Source organism: Lepisosteus oculatus, chromosome 9 (genome assembly GCF_040954835.1).
Source record: "Lepisosteus oculatus isolate fLepOcu1 chromosome 9, fLepOcu1.hap2, whole genome shotgun sequence".
NCBI lineage: Eukaryota > Metazoa > Chordata > Actinopteri > Semionotiformes > Lepisosteidae > Lepisosteus > Lepisosteus oculatus.
This window is the reverse complement of record NC_090704.1, coordinates 1,367,501-1,383,753: the sequence shown is the minus strand read 5'-3', so window position 1 is coordinate 1,383,753 and position 16,253 is coordinate 1,367,501. Positions and strand designations below refer to the sequence as shown.

The 16,253-nt window shown below is 42.2% G+C and overlaps 1 long non-coding RNA gene across 2 annotated transcripts in view; it reads right to left on the bottom strand.

Annotated features, from left to right (window-relative positions):
• Positions 1–16,253, bottom strand: part of LOC107078378 (uncharacterized) — a 54,189-nt gene that overhangs the window by 20,044 nt on the left and 17,892 nt on the right. The window contains exon 3 of one of the 2 annotated variants that reach the window (XR_001479320.2): positions 7,527–8,539. The exons of the other annotated variant lie outside the window; for it this stretch is intronic. This is a non-coding gene — a long non-coding RNA (uncharacterized lncRNA). Of the gene's footprint in view, positions 1–7,526; positions 8,540–16,253 lie in introns of those variants that run through there. 2 annotated transcript variants of the gene reach the window in all.

Here is a 16,253-nt window from a genome sequence, read left to right as displayed (position 1 = left end):
GGCCGGCTCGATCACACTCAGGCGCGACGATGATGATGATGATGTTCTAGCCCACTGTTTGTCAAAATGACACAGTGCCTTAACTCTGATCTTAGGAAAACCTTTATGGCTTGTATTGTAAACGGGTGGCCATCGCTCTGCCATCACTCGGATTCTCCACTTTTTGCCAGCTCCTTGGAGGATAAATCTGTATCCATTACGCTGTGCAACTAACATCCACGCGGATACGAAACCTGCAGTCATGCAGTCACACGACCCAGTGGTGCAGAAGATAGCCGGCATGCCCACACTGAAAGTCTAATTCTCTTGGTTGTCTGATGCCTGTAATCAGGTCTTCCCTGAGACTCAGGTGTGTTCGTAGTCATGTGTTTGCTGTGCGGAAGCAATCCCTTCTGTTCTATTGATTGTATCACTGGGTACTTACATGCCTCAGCTGCAGATCAGCTGGTCAGAGCCAAGAATGAGCACTCATGCACGTGTGGCTGTACTTCTGGTCATTTTGTACTCAGATATAACAAAGGTCTAACATTAACCAGAGGTATTATCTTGTAAGGGCATTCTCAAATTGGTTCACTGGGTTACCATTGCATAAAAATAAGAAGGGATTGGCAATATTCTGTATTTAATGACAATTAAATGTCGTGTTTCTAACATGCTTCAGAAAATGTAGCCTATCTTTCCAAAATAATCAGCTCTATATAAACAGCCCCTAAATGCAAACAGTGCACATTATTGTTGGCATGATGACAAACATATAAACTTCATTGGCACATGTGTCCTAATCTAGTGGTGCGTGTTCTTAAAAATGGTCATCACTTTAAACCAGCTTATCGACGCAAAACTGTGGTGAGGCAGCACTGTTATGAGCTGACAAAGTGCTTGTTAAAAAGTTTAATTAGTAAATGCCGCTCCCAGAGGCTTGTGATGGTGCAGGGTGTAAATGGAGAAGCTGTCCCAGCCTGCTTGCTCCACAGTAGGCGACACCTCGCGCACAGATGTGCTGCCGAAAAAACTGTGAATGGACAAATGATAACAGAATATTCAGGAATTCCAACAACAGCTCATTAGCAATCTGTCAGAGGTTTTAATTTGTGCACTGGTGTACATGATGCAGCGGTACAACATAATCAGGAGATATAATCTATGCAATGCATAATTAGATTGAAAAGGTGGATGTTTTTCATGTCTTCGGGAAACATGACAAAAATAGCAGATCAAGCCGCTAACTGAATTACCTATGTTGTATCAATTGATTCTTTTTTCTTTATCATTACAATTTTTTTGGCTCCAGGCCTTTCTATTTAAAACCTCATTTTCTAATTCTCAATTTGGATATTATGTTATGCATGGTAAGCCCACTTAATATGGCAGTTCTGTAAGCATTATAACTTGTATTTTTTCCAGTATTATTTCTAATGCATTTAATATCTAGTTCTCTAGCTTTGAAGACCATCTTCAGGGAATATCAAATCTAAGTGTTCCTTCTGCCCTGTGTTTCTTGGGTAGTGGAATCTTAGTTAATTAGCCTTGTACCTGTAGGCAGACTGTTTTTGTTCTGTTTTTATTTCTAGTTAAGTCAAGATATTCAGTTCAGGAAAGATTTTTTTTAACTCCCCTCCTCTTGTTTTGTAATCAAAGCTCTCTACCAAAACTCATGTTTTTTGCATGAAAATTGGGACAAACATTTTTCTAAATTCTCCAGTCCATTAGACAGAAAAGCCCATGGAGAAACAGACAGATACAGATAGTGTTCATTTATGCTCTGCCTTAAGCTGCTGTGGAAAAGATCTCTAGTGTCTCCTTAAGGTGCTTTTAACTCAGTCCACACCAGTTTTGGAGTTAACATGGATTTCTTTCATAGGGAAGTATTCAGAATCTACAAAATCCTCAGTCCTAAAGAAGTTAATCTTGGGACCTTTTAAAAACGTTTTAGAAATCAATAAGAATCTCCAGTGAGGCATTCTGCTGCTATTCAGAACACCCTCTACCACCTTCAAGCTTGTCACAAATTTAATAATAAAGTGAAAATTCCAAAGTTGTGTGAAGAATACCAAGTGATAACCGCAAGCGATGTGGTATACACTAAAGAGCTGCTTTATACTGCCATAGGGGCCTACTGTCAGGTAGTCTCCACTGCTGAAAACGGATGTTATTCACAACAATATGCAAAATATGCACACCCAGGGAGTTTTTCTAAAGGAAGTGAAATGTTAGATGAAAACAATTCAAGAGTCATTATTTATAGAGTGCCTTATTTTATTATTTTTCCGTTTTGACACAAAAATGGAGTCCTCCATACAAGTGCGTTTAACATAGATCTTGCATTAAAGACATTTCTCATACTAGCTCAAAGCATAAATATTAATACACAACTGCTTGGTAATAAGGATAAAATATAACCAATATGCAGTCATTAATTTTATCTCCATATATACACACTGTTGAACAAAAGCCTTTCACATGTTGCAGTTTTCTGACCCTTGACTGTGTGTTTTTCTTTATTCAGCAACACATTTAATTCTGTGATGGTTTTCGACTGGAATTGTCACCAATTTATTTTAAAACAGCGGTTAATTTAGACAGATAAAGTAGCCTTTTATCTTCATACGTGTTTGGTGACCAACAAATGATCTTAATGAGCTGGAACACCTGACAACAGGTCATTTTTATTGATCAAGCTGATTGATAAGCTGCTACAACACCTGATACTGGCTGCTCATGTATAATTCACCCTGAATTTTTGTAGATCCTGATCACTGAGAGTAAGAGATCCCTAAATGACTTGGAAATTTTAGTTTCTTCCCACTCGTACAAATCTGGTTCAATAACAGTCTTAGTTGCTACAATAGTAAAAATCTAGTGGAGACTTGGAGTAAGGTCTCATACACACATATTGTAACTACTGAATGTAGTGTGGTATGGTGGTTCTGTGGCTAAGGATCTGTGGCTGGATCATATCCTGCGGCCGGCAGAGGAATCCTACTCCGTTGGGCCCCTGAGGAAGGCCCTTAACCCCAGCTGCTCCAGGGGCACCGTAGAAATGGCTGACCCTGCGCTCTGACCCCAAGCTTCTCTCTCCCTGTCTGTGTGTCTCATGGAGAGCAAGTTGGGGTGTGCGAAAAGACAAATTCCTCATACATGAAATTGTATATGGCCAATAAAGTGATCTGATCTTTTGACTGTGCCTCAGATGTCTAAGGCTTTTGCATGACAGTGTGTATTATACAGTATGTAATATCTTCTTTGTAATCAGTGTAATTGTATTTAATACATTCTTAAACAAAATATTTGTTTATTGTTTATTATATATTCTTTGCATGTCTTGACTCTCTCGCACCCGAATCGCTGTCACAATCAACTAGTCCTGCAGCCCAGGCCTGACCCAGCGATCTCCGGGCTGTGGGTCCTGGGCTGTCCTTCATGAGCTCGTCGTCTTGCTGAGCCCCCCGGGAGCTCCATCTTGCATCTGCTCATTAAAGTTTTCAGCCGATAGACGTCACCCGATTTCAACAACTAACGTGTAGTCATGTCTCTCCGGCGCAGGACCACGTTCTCCTCCTGCACTTAACCTCTGTGGCTATGCAGTGCTCTGCCGGTGAAGTGGTTCAGCACCACAGAGGCAGCAAAGGCCTGGTAGTGCAGAGTTGTATTTGTTTTACACATTACAGGAAGATGAAATGTTAAAGCACAAGAGCAGGAAATAACTTGACCTTGAGGAAGAGAGGATGCATTGTGGCTCTTTCACAGAAGCGGCCTGTCCTTTTCTATTACCGTGATGACTGGGAAAAACTTCGACACTGAAGAGAGAATTTTGGAGCGTTGAGCCTTTTCAAAACATGAATTAACAAAACAAAAAAAAAACATCTACGCATTTCCCAGTAAAATCTAAAGATTAACTGCATCTAAACAACTTAGCTTGAAGGATTATGTATCCTACAAAGAAAGCGCCGGTCAAATTTAGCCTGAGGGATTTTTTATTGAGGAAATATCCTCAGGATTGTTCACACAGTTATGCACAAAGAGGCTAAGAAAGGCACATTATGTGTTATTTACTCTCTACGTAGAGCTTGTGATTTAGCAGATTTAAACAACACCTTTAAACTTTCTGACAACCTTTTACAGATACGCCGTGATCTAATGCTTCCTATTACAGCTGTGAGAATGGTGCAAGACTGCCAGTGTTTTGTCTGTGTGGCGACGAATTCCTGGAGCACGTAGATCCACAGTGGTGCTCAGAGGCACAACGTCTAGCGCTGAAAACGCGGCTGGAGCAGCCCTGCTGCCTCTGCCCCGCCAGACCCCGCAGTGGGGTTGTTCTTCCTGTCCAAGCAAGTTCCTTCCTCTTGGCTCTCCTGTCTTCATCTCCGCTGGGGCGGAGCTGCTCTGCTGCTGGTCCTGGAGGGACACTGCGGAGCTCGTACGAGCGTGTTTGCGCGGGGCTTTGCTCTAGGTGGTGGGCCTCTGTGTCTGCGCACACGTGCCCCCGTGACGGTCTTGTGGGGTGCGTTGCATTTGTTCAGTCTTGGAAGCTCTACTGGCCACGGCTAATTGGTTGGTCAGCTGCTTAATTAATTAGTGCACTGTTTGTGCATGTTCCTTTCTGGGCATGCTCTGCCCTCGGCGCTGTTCTCTGGCATGGGTCTTCGGTCCAGGCACTTGGCATGCGTCCCTGTAGCCATCCTGACAGGCACTGTGCTCATCTGTAGTGGACTGGCTGCGTCTGAGCTGCAGGGCAGAAGATGCCATGTCAGTGCCCAGTGCAATGCCCTTGCTGTCCTTGTAGGACTCTGTCAGTGAAGATGCATCATTGCTAGCCTGCCGAGGCTGGGAGAGCACAGCTTTCAGCTGTGTTTTGGAGAGCCAATCTGAGAGTCTCTGGGCGACCCGACTCACCACATCCCCACTGCCGTGAGGGGTGTTGGTGCTCCAGCAGGAGGCGGTTTCCATGGAGAAAGATGCCGTGAAAATGTTCAGAAGACCAGGGATGGGTACTTCAGTGTCCCGTTTACAAACCATTTTGGGTTTCTCGCCCCCCTAAAGATCCCCCCTCAGTTGAAATAGTAAGGCAGTTTCTCGTCGCCCTGCCTGATGTGCTGGGCGGTGGAGCTGCTGGTGTACAATGGCTGCATCTTGTTTCTCCAGTGGGTTCTGCTAGTAGTTTAGTGTAGTGGATTAGTGTGAGTGGGCTGACACCAGGATTCAGTGTACAGGAACCACTGGCCAAGAAAAGAAATCCCGTCTTCCCACTGAGGAAGTGAGGTGTGCTGCTAAACCCCTCTTCAGCCTCGGCTTCAGTAGCAGAACCTCTCTTTTCCTCCGGATTCCGGCTCACATCCACGCGGGTGGGCGAAGCGGGAGATCAGGGCTGAGGAAAGGCCGTTCGTCAGTCAGGTCTGGGTCTAGTTCTTCCTAAACAGGGGCTGGCTGAAGCCCAGGAACCTGACTGCACAGGTTTTGGACTCACCTCTGCCACTGGAATAGAGAGGGAGCAGCACACAGTGGTACTGCCGTTGGGCCTGACTGCACCCAGGCTGGTCACAGACCAGTCTCGGCACCCCCTGCGCCTGAGAGGCCCAGCACAGCTGTGTGCATCCTGGGTACTGCGCATTACAAACAGGATATTAGAAACTGAGGAGCTGTCACAAGTATTAATGGTAAGGACCATCACAAAAACAAGAGTTTCTGGAAAAGTATAATTTATAACTGCAAATTTGAATTGCTTTCTTCTTAACAAAGACATTTGTTGTATATAATGCTGGTATTTTGTGGTAAAGCAACATGTAATAGACCAACATCCTGTGGGTAATAGAGGCTGTAAAAGCAAGAGTTTTTTTCTGTCTGTTTTTGCTTTATTTGGCCAAAATATTGTGCCTATCATGAACAATAAGTGCTTCTCCAGAGACATGCCCATTCTCCTGAATTACAGCCCACAGCTGTGGAGGAACGTACAAGGCCTGCATGCTAACACAAGCCCTTCATTTATCAAGGAGAAACAGTCAATTAAGACATCAGAACTGTAGCCTTTTAACCAGTAAACAAACACCGATAAAATAAAAGCTGTAAAAGTCCAACACCAGGTTTAAGAAAGCAGTTATGCCAGAATAAGAGGTTGAAAATATAGACAGTAATAAGGGTGTGAAAGGATTGTAGTGTATATAGAGAAGGGCTCAATAAAACCGCAAAGCTCAGTGTGGACACCTGCCCGGATTACGTAGTTTCTGTTTTACTCGATGTGAAGATATAATACCGCACCATTCGAAAAGAGACTTGAAAACATTAAGGTTTAGTTCCACTGGCCACTGTAAAGGGCAGGGCTCTGGACTCGTCACTAGAAAGTCGCTGGTGAGACGCTGATATTGTACAGTCGAACAAGGTGCGTCACCTGCATTGCTCTGGTAACACGCCCAGCGATATAAGCTGATTTGGATAAAGGTATCAGCCAAGTCAATGAGTGGGTTCACTCAGGGAGTGAGTGCTGCTGCAGGAGGAGAGCGCGGTGCCGATCAGCTGGCAGGCCTGAACTGGGAGCCAGGAGGGTAGAGCACCTTTTCCCAGCGCTTGACCTTGAGAAACACGGGCTGCTGAACTGTCAGGTGTTTCCATGCTGAGGAACGCAGGCAGAAGAAGAGCTCTGGGTGGAGAGGGATTTTGAAGAGCAAGGCGGCATCCTTCTCTTCCTCTCCGAGCCAAAAACGCACAACTTGCAAATAGCAATTAAACACAGCAGCTGGATGGATCAGAGTCCAGTTCTCTCCTTTTCTGCCTTTTTCCACATTTAGGTCATTACAGCAAAAAAAAAACAACAACAAATAATTAATGGAAACCCAATCATTCTGGAAAAAAATAAATTTCATTTTCTAGATGCTGAATATATTTACAGTCATTTTATTGTACTGTAAATATATTCCTGTACTTTTTTCCTAAAAGGGTGGAGATATTTCTGCTTTTCAGGCAATTTACAAGCGCTAGTAAACTGGACATGGCTCATTTAGGCAGCAAGAGAGGTAAATCTGATATTTTAGTTTGACAGCTTAGTTTGCAGGATCTATAGTTGTGAAATATCACACATTTTGTAATGGTGGTACATTTTTTTCTATTCTGAAACTGATGGCAGAATCTAGCAGGATCAGAAGCCATACTACAAAAATAAAATTACTGGATATGTATTAAATCAAAACTAAAACAACAATAGTTATACTATAATTCTTAAATATATTAATTTGTGTGTCTGTTTTTTCAACATTTTTACATTTACAAAGATGCATTGAAACTGCAGTTCATATTTTTTCCACAAAACTCTTTGTGGAAAATTTAGGAATTTATTATTTTTGGGTATTTTAAAACAGTCTGCACTTTTTTGTATTACTGGGAAAGAAAAATTAAAAAATCACCTTTCAATTAACAAACATGTTTTCTGTGGCAGACCAATGAAATGCAAAGCTCTTACCAGCATGCGAAAACATCAGGAAGAATAAAATTGTCTTCAGTCCTATTTGTACTTTCTCATAAAGAAAACTCTCTGATGGTAAAAAAATGTTTATTTCTGTGTGGCTAAACAAGCAGTTGACAGTAGTTAATTATTAATTAAACATGAAGTTGTAACATAATACAAGTCTAATCAAAAAGTCCCTGATGAGTTCTCAAAACAAACCAGTGGTGAGCAGGTTCAGAACTCTGTCTCTGGTGAGGCAGCCTGCACACTAATGAGCAGTTTGTAGACCTTGGGTACATCGCGACAACTACCTTTGACCTTTCCCTCTATCATCTGGGGAGTTCTGGAAAAAAACTGCTGGCAAGACACAGTTTATATTGCGTACAGATTTTCTTAAGGGGTTTGCTTATCTCTGCAGCCTGCCAAATATTTATAATGAATGTAAATGCCTGATGCCTTGTTTTAAACAGTACACAGCATGTGTTGCGTTTCTCTTCAATTAGAGAAAATACAGGACTCCTTCTTTCTTTGCTTGATAGTAGGAAATTTTGAAAAAAAAATATGTGTGCTGTTTTATAATGAAGACATTAATATATATATATAAGTGCCTAACCAACATGGATACTATGTTTGCTGAAATGTTCACTGTTGTTTACCATGGAGTTCCATGAACAAATTGAATGTTTAAATGTACAATGTGAGATTCTTCTGCACTGCTCCTCCGAAACTCAGATGAGGGTGGTGGAATATTGCAGAATATGGTCCATTCGAGCATGAGATGACGGGGCTTTTCCTGAGCTCAGTTTGGGTGGAAACACGCACTTGAATGTGGAAAAATAGGGGGCGCTGTTTCTCACACGACACTGGTAATTGACATTTGCTCCACTTGTCTTTTGAGCGGCACCGAAGATTCGAGTCACAGTCGATTGAAGTCTGCACTGGAGCAGCTTGTATGACAGGGGTGGAAATATTAAGGAGGGGCTCTGCTGTGGCTCCCAGTAAAAATGTTGAAAAGTCTGAGGGCAGGAAAGCAGTGCCTTGCTGGGTTAGGTGGGCTGGTGGCCAGTTAAAGGATCCAAAACCTGTGATGCAGCGAGACTGGGGCCCCTAACAGAATAGGAAGGAGATAAAAGCAGAATAATACTCAGCAACCCCACCGTCCTCATCGCTCCTCTGTCCTCCTATAAAAGGCTTTCTGCATATTCTCAGTGTGCTCTGTTGAGGAAGCTCACTTGAAGACGCGAATAGCTGCTCACGATCTGGTGGAAAACCCACATTTGTTTTTGATGATGCCAGTGGTATCCGTTTTTACAGCCGTGCCCACTGATGGTAAAAACTCATCTAATTAACCCTCCTGGTACGGCGTCACGCGATTAAATATGACTGAGCTGCTCCTTAGGGTTCCCGCTGCTGAAAACATTCACAATAATCATTTGTTTTGCTTTCCTCTTTAAACCCATCTCAGAGCATGGTGCACAGATAATTACCAGCTTCATCTCCTGTGTTTTTATCAAATGTTCATTAATAACAATAAAAGGTTGGAGGTTAAAAACTCATTTAATTGCCTTTATGTTAATGACATTATGAATAGCCTTAGCTACAAGATTCTAATTCTGTCCAGTATCTTGTTTCCCTGCAAAGCCCCTAGAGAACTGCTCATTTTACCAGCATTACTGATGCAGAGATTTTCCCTTGCAGGTGGGTTTTGTATATAATCAGAATTAATGTGCAGCACATTTTACCAGGGACAGTGAGCGTGCACTCAGAATAAGTAATTATCACAAGTGCTTTAGGAGGAAGAAAGGCACACATTTGGAAATTCTGAATACATACAAACTCATTAAAAACAATTTACTGTTTTTTAGGCCTTTAAATGTTATTTACAGCTTGACAGTCTTTTAGAAGTAAATTCATTCCCACCTCCGAAAATGTGTAAACCAATAGGAGCTGTTGTGATGACTAAATTAGCAGTCTGCTAAAAATAATGGTAATGAAAAACCCTTTCAGCTCAGCTATTTTAGCCATGAATATTGCAGAGGACGATTTCAAAGGAGCTTAGGCCTTTTAACTAATTCAGATCCCTATTAGCTAAGAAGCAGTTCAGGAAAATAGTTTTGATTGAGGTTATCAAAGCCTCTCTAACGGGGGGGTGGGGGTATCTTTGTGTGGGGGGTGTATTCAGTGTGCGAGTTAGAGCCACTAAAAAAAACGACAGCGCCAGAAAAATAACGATGCAGGAAGCGCCCCTGGGACATGTGCTTCTCCATGTATTTTATAAACATAATGTTGCTTTTAATCAAGTGTGTTTCCTTAATCTGCGGCTGTGATGCTCTCCGCGGTGATGGAAACTGCAATAAGAATAAAACTGCACACAATCTGAGCTCGAGCCGCCCCCCCCCACCTCTCCCTGCTCCCCCAGCGAAAATAATTAAATAAATCTTACAGGATATCACAAGGCAGTAAAGCACCAAATATTTCCTGTGCAAGATAGATGAAGTACTACATAAATATTTTTTGATATGCCAACAATATGTACTATAATGAAGAAAACTATAAACCATGAGGAGTTGTTAGTGTACTACTATTGCCTAGACAGAAATGAGGCCAAGGGGATGATAAATAGGCACATCTCCCCCAGCTAAAGAATGACCTGGATACTCCTTACGTCTCGGCGCCAAGTGGGCCCACATTTTTCACAGCGGCACTTAGCATCGGACAGTCTCTGGGCTTCCTTCAATAGGGCTGACCTGCAGCGTACCCTCAGTGGCTCTCCAAACTGTAATCACTTGCTCAGCCTGTAATTTTATCAAATAGCATGCACCTTTTCCTGCCACTTATTGGCCAATTAAGTCAAGTTCTCACGGAGGGGGTCCAGCCGGCGTCAAGTTATCTTGTATGAATTGATTGAAGCCATTCTGCAATCTATGAACCTGCTTTAATGATCTAGGTGATAATACTTGTAATTCTTCTCAGTCAGGGGAATTGGCTGCAGCTGTTGCCTGCTAAATCCTTGTCCTGGTACACTGAAGTACCGGCAAACCATTAATCTGCCCTTCAGAGCTTTTTTTTTTTCATAACCATGACTACGTTGGCGAAATGTGACATTTAGGATGCACAGGGAGGAGACAGGCCTGGCTGTGCAGGGGACAGTGGACATCCCTACACTGCTGCTAACCCTGGGCCCAGCCAGAGCACCTCTGCAATCGCTCTGGTTTTTGGGCCCAGAACCTGTCTGTTAGTTAATACTCTGACACTGACAGGCTCCCTTCTAAATGCAGAAAGGGGCGACAAAAGGGTTTTTGCAGAAACCTCAATTTAAGATGTTATTTTCAACACTTTTAAAAACTGCGGCACATAAACATTTTGCACAAGGTCATGAAGTCAAAATAGCAAATTAATATAAAGAAATCTAAATGCACTTAAATTTTGAGCAGTTTAAAATCAGGGTCAAATAATAAATATAAGACGTTATCGCCTGTGTTATTTAGAATGAATCAATACAATTAATTTTATTCTTAAGTGAAAATATTTCTTTTTAAAAAATAATTTGCATCGCAGTTCATCATTTTTTCTATCCCTGTCAAGCTGATTTATCATGGAGTTTCTAGTTTTTGTCAAAAATTTAATAAGATTTCAAAAATAAAAGTGATTTATTTAATAAGGTAAATGAAAATCCAACTCATCTTGAAGTCTTTAATTTCTTTCATTCTTTCTCCCTGAGATGGAAGATTTTAATTTTTAAGCCTAAATTAATGATACAAGAGCCTGCGCCAGCATTTTAATTATGATTTCCAAAAGGAAGTACATTGTTTTAAAGAGTATCTGAATTTTATTTTAAGTTTACATCAGAGAATTAGAACCACATAGAATATAGTTGCACAGATCTTAAATAATTTTTGATCAGTAAATCACAAAAGGAATATTGTGGAGAAGTGGCACTCTTTCTCAGTAACCCACAGCTTATCTGAATACTTTTATGGGGCAAATCTCTGCAGTTTCAATAAAGGGGAGTGTCTCAACCTTTAAGCCCCATTTCCTAGTATCTCAGCCTGCAGTAAAAACCATCAGAGCTGTAGTGTGGCTGTGTGCAGCACACACACACACACACAGGTCTGCTGTGAACAGCAATAGGTCAGCCTAAGTGTCCTCAGTGGGTTGAATGGCTGTGGGTCAGGGGTTATTAAATCCAGGTGGAATCTTGGACAAATTTATCAAGGGAATCGGATCAAGTAGAGTTTTAAGTATTGTCACAAGGCTAAAACAGCAATACCAGCTGGTGCACAGTAGCCACGACAAAATTCACCTGGCAACGCAATTTGATGCTTGAAAAGCAAAATACGTTTTTGAAGATCAGTGCTCTCTGAAGGTTGGATTCGTGAAGTGATGTCTGATAATGGATGATTGTGTAATATGACATCAGTACATTACAGGTACATTTACTCATTTTTCTGAGCATTGTTATTTTTTTATTTTCCTTTCCTTTAAAAGTGCACTTACACAAAAACACGAAGTATATAATAAAGAAGTAACGATATGGGCACATAAACGTGTGTTTGCATGTGATGCTGTTTCAGAGGTGTGTCGAAATGTGTCCCTGCACTGCAAGAAAAACTATTTTGGGAAACTAAATGCAGGTACTTTTTATGTAAATGTCAGCGTTATATTTAGTCCGACAAATGTTATGGCAAAATGGAAGAAATAAACACTGTTGGCAAACTTGATCTGTTTTTAGCAAACAATTTAGCAGGTGCAATATTTACAGCATTAGCTCCGATTTATATATTTTTTTGGCATGGTGGGAGGGAGATCGCAGACAGACGCGCCAGACTGCGGCAGCATGAGAATATGTGCAGCGATGGGTGTGGCAGAGCTTTCCAGAGCATCACTCCAGAGCACTTCTGCACCAGCGAAACGCAACACCAGCTCCTGTCTGAAGGAATAGAGCTCAGTCCGACTTCTGTCTGAAATGTCTGCAAGTGGAGAAGAGCTGTCGCAGGGGCAGGGGAAGAGGAAACAAGCACGCTCACAGCCTGGTGGCAGTGTGATTGCACGCGGGCTGATCTGATCTTTAAGGTCACTGGGCAATCGAGTTAAAAGAAATTGTGCACATTAGCAGAGGATAAAAAAATCCAGAGTGATAAAAAGCATCAAACAAATTATTGGGCCTGTAAACATAGGCCGGCGTCTGTTAGCTTCTCCCCTTATTATTTTTGGCAGTGATGCATATGTTCCCTGTGCTTGCTCCACGAAGCTGGCTGATTATTATTCCAATCACCAGAGGAAGAGAGAGTCACATTAATTTGTAGTAATTAATAGCACTGATGCATCTGACAGCGCATGTTAACAAGCCTCTCTGATTGTCTGGATCCCGAACTGCGGCCCTTCTTCACGGCAGCACCTCTGAGGGATTCATAATATCAAAGCTTAACGGTATCTGATACTTGTCAAAACGCAATTTATAAAAGTTTAATTCTTTTATTGATTTAGTTCGGTTTTGATGCCTGCAGAGTCAGCTCCCTTGACACAAGTTAGTGAAATCCAGCGCTTGTCACCATCTCAGCCTCCTTTTTACAGTGAACAATTGCCATAGGCCAAGCCAACAGGCACGGTTTAATTGCCATTAATTAATAGCATAAATCTTTTTTTCTTCTCTTGCACCGCTCTTAAACAGGGCTTCTCAGCGCTCCCCTTTTTCCTGTGTTTGTCAGAACACCTTCTGGCAGGTTTAACCCTTCATACTCCTCGTTCTTAAACGCTTCTGGAATCGTCTGTTTAACTCACTCCCCTGCATGATCTAATGCGAAGTGCGAGCAGCTCGGTGATATTTAACAAACTGGATTTCTTCTTTATTGCAGTATAATGAGGTCAAATGAATCCCTCCACGAGTCGTATACATGCTTAAATGGCTTCTGCATCAAATCCTTTTTGACAGCGAATAAAACAGCAGGCAAACAGAACGCTTGCTCCCATAGAGCAGACCGGAAAATCGCTCCACACAATAATTTAAAATATCTTTTACATCCCCGGCGACGTCCTTCCTTGAATTTCTTTAATTAGATTTCGTTTTCTCCTCCAAGCCGACGAGCCCCAGCCTATCGCGTACGGTGGTCGCTTAATTGATCTCTTCTCGACGATTTCATTTACGAACATGAAACGATAATTAAGATTTAATTTAAATGAGAGGGGGAAAAAAGGGAGGAAAAAATCTGTATTCGTTTAGAACAGGGAAAAATAAAGAGGGCGTTATTATGCGTTTAATCTGTGAATTCCGAGTCTCACTTTGGAAGAAGGTAAATGTAGCCGGGAGCCAGTTTTTTGGACAGAATAAGCAGACCTCTTTCTGCTTAGCATACTGAGTGCAATTAGCTTACGAAATGATTCTCAGCCGTGACTTGTTATTAAAATGTCAAAACAATTCCGTTTCCTTTGGCTGCTGAGCGTCACACCCTTGACTTCAGCCCTGCGCCTGTCTACAAGGAAAGTGTCGCTGCCAGTATGCTAGTGGTTTAAAAAGCCCAGTTTATACATATGAGCTCTGCCACAGCTGCCTGCACTAGCACGATCGGAGACAAGTACAAGTTCTCCATGCTTTATTAAAAAGTTCTGCTCAGGGTTGCACAGACTGCACAGCACATGAATATGTTATGAATATGCTTTCAGCAGCCCAGTTTACTGAGAGTGATTGATTATGGCCCCAGTGCACTTTCAACAAACATCTTAAGTGGATGCAGTTTTGCTTAATTGGGAGCTTTGCAGCACGGATACTCTTGCTTGATGCCGATCATGAAGTCCCTGGAAACTTGAGCGAGATCTTTAAACTAAATGCGCATGTTTTCTGTCTTTATTTGTACCCCAGTCACAGCCCTAACCTGCTGAATTGACCTACATAGCATTATACCTGGAAGTTAATATGTTCCCCACTCCCTCCATGTTCGCTGTTTCTGTTCTCCCATGCTTTCCGAGGAAGGGGAGGACACTCCAATTAAAACAAAAATAAGCTGTTTTAACGGTCTTTTAAATTGACAAGTGAACAATGATTTTAGTATTGGTATCTGTCAAAGGTCCTAGAAAATCCTCAGTTGATAAGGCCCAATGCTTCCAATTAGGAACAGTGCAGGTCTGCAGCCAGTAATGATTTCTAGGTCCCCACAGATACAGCACAGACACTTATTGCAAATTACTGACAAAAAGCCCCGCTGTATTGATGAGAGTACAGTACAGGAGGCTCTCTGTGTACCCGTCAGGTGTAGCTAATAATGAGAAAGCTTGAAGTTTTGACTTTGTCTTTTTCTCCTTCCACCCTTAAACTGGGCCTTTCGTTGATGGCTACAAAAATGTGCCACCTACCAGCTTTAACTGTGTTAGACATTTCTTACCAGATTCCTCACCCGAGGAAATGCTAATGTGATGTCATGTAGTGGCATGGGGCTCATCAATAACATCTGTACGTTCTGCCCGTTATAATTGTGACTTGTCTAGCTGTGTTACAGAAGACCTCCTCAGTCTGTAGGCAAGAGACTGACGGGAGAGCTGATAGATCTGAGTGTGCCTGAGAGGTTCTGTATGTGGTTCAGAGCTGAATATACATACAGACAACGCACCCTTTACATGAGAGTTTCAACAATTTAATGCATGAAATCAATAAAATTGTCAGTTATTATTATTGTTGTTGTCGTTGTTGTTGTTATTATTATTGTTTCTGGTTTTGGCAAGAGACCTCTGAAATGTCATATGTGATAGAAAATTAAAATCCAGTGAAAGCAATGGGCCCACGGCCGCTTTCCTAAAACACCGTTCTGTCTGTGGCCTACACAGTGGTAGGAAACAGCAGGCCTTGCTAAACAAATCACTTTACTGTGGCTGCTATTCTAAGCAGGAACTCCAACCCTGTGCATCAGAACATTTCCAGCTGGGTCAGCTCTCAGAACCTGTGTGGAATTGGCACCCCTGGATTCTCTGTCCCTCAGCAGGAAACCGCAAAGTTAATCCAAGAAGCGCAGCCGAGCTGCAGAAGCCAACCTCTTCCTGTGTCAGTGAGAGAACCCGGCGAAAACACAGCACTTTACTTCATGTGCTTCTCCACTGACACACTCCTCTGCATGTCTGTGCTCTGTGCCCACTCACAAGTATGAGAGCTGTTGTGCCAAATGAGCTCCCGAGTGCTCAGTCCATATTTATAAAGCTCCATGACACAAAACAAAGGTTATAAGAGATTAAACCCGTTTCTTAAAAAAGTTCTTATTTGGAGCTCTCGGCCTGTCATGGAAGGTTCCCCTGTAGCCTCCTCAGACTGGGCTTCTGATACACTCAGTAAAGCACACAAGGTGTTAGCTGACAATGTTGCCTCATTGACATTACAATATATTAAAAAACGTGTTGAATGGTCTTTTTAAGCCACTATCCCAGCTTTAAAAACAAAATTAATTAGACTTACCTCTTAATCATTGAGGTGAAGATACTGTATTGCTTGGGAAAGTGTGGCTGCGACAGATTTAAATTTCATTCTTTAATTTCCCAAAACTAATGTTGTGCTGTACTGCACATTTCGAGTGGGCGAGGGTTAAAGATGGATTAAACATGCTGTTGTGTTGACGTGTGTTTTCTTGAGTTTACCCCAGGCTCTTAGGAGCATGAAGGTGAGGCAGACTGAGGCATTAAGGCCAGATCCTAGCAACTCCTGAGTCCCGCAGTGCGGATTGAAAGTCCTACTGTGTGTGTTTTAAGGGAGCAGAGAGGTGTTACCCTGGTGCCCTGGCTAGATTTCAGTCACGGAGGGTGAAAATAGTTCCCCGTCTGTGCAGGAGAAGCAAGTGGTTCTACA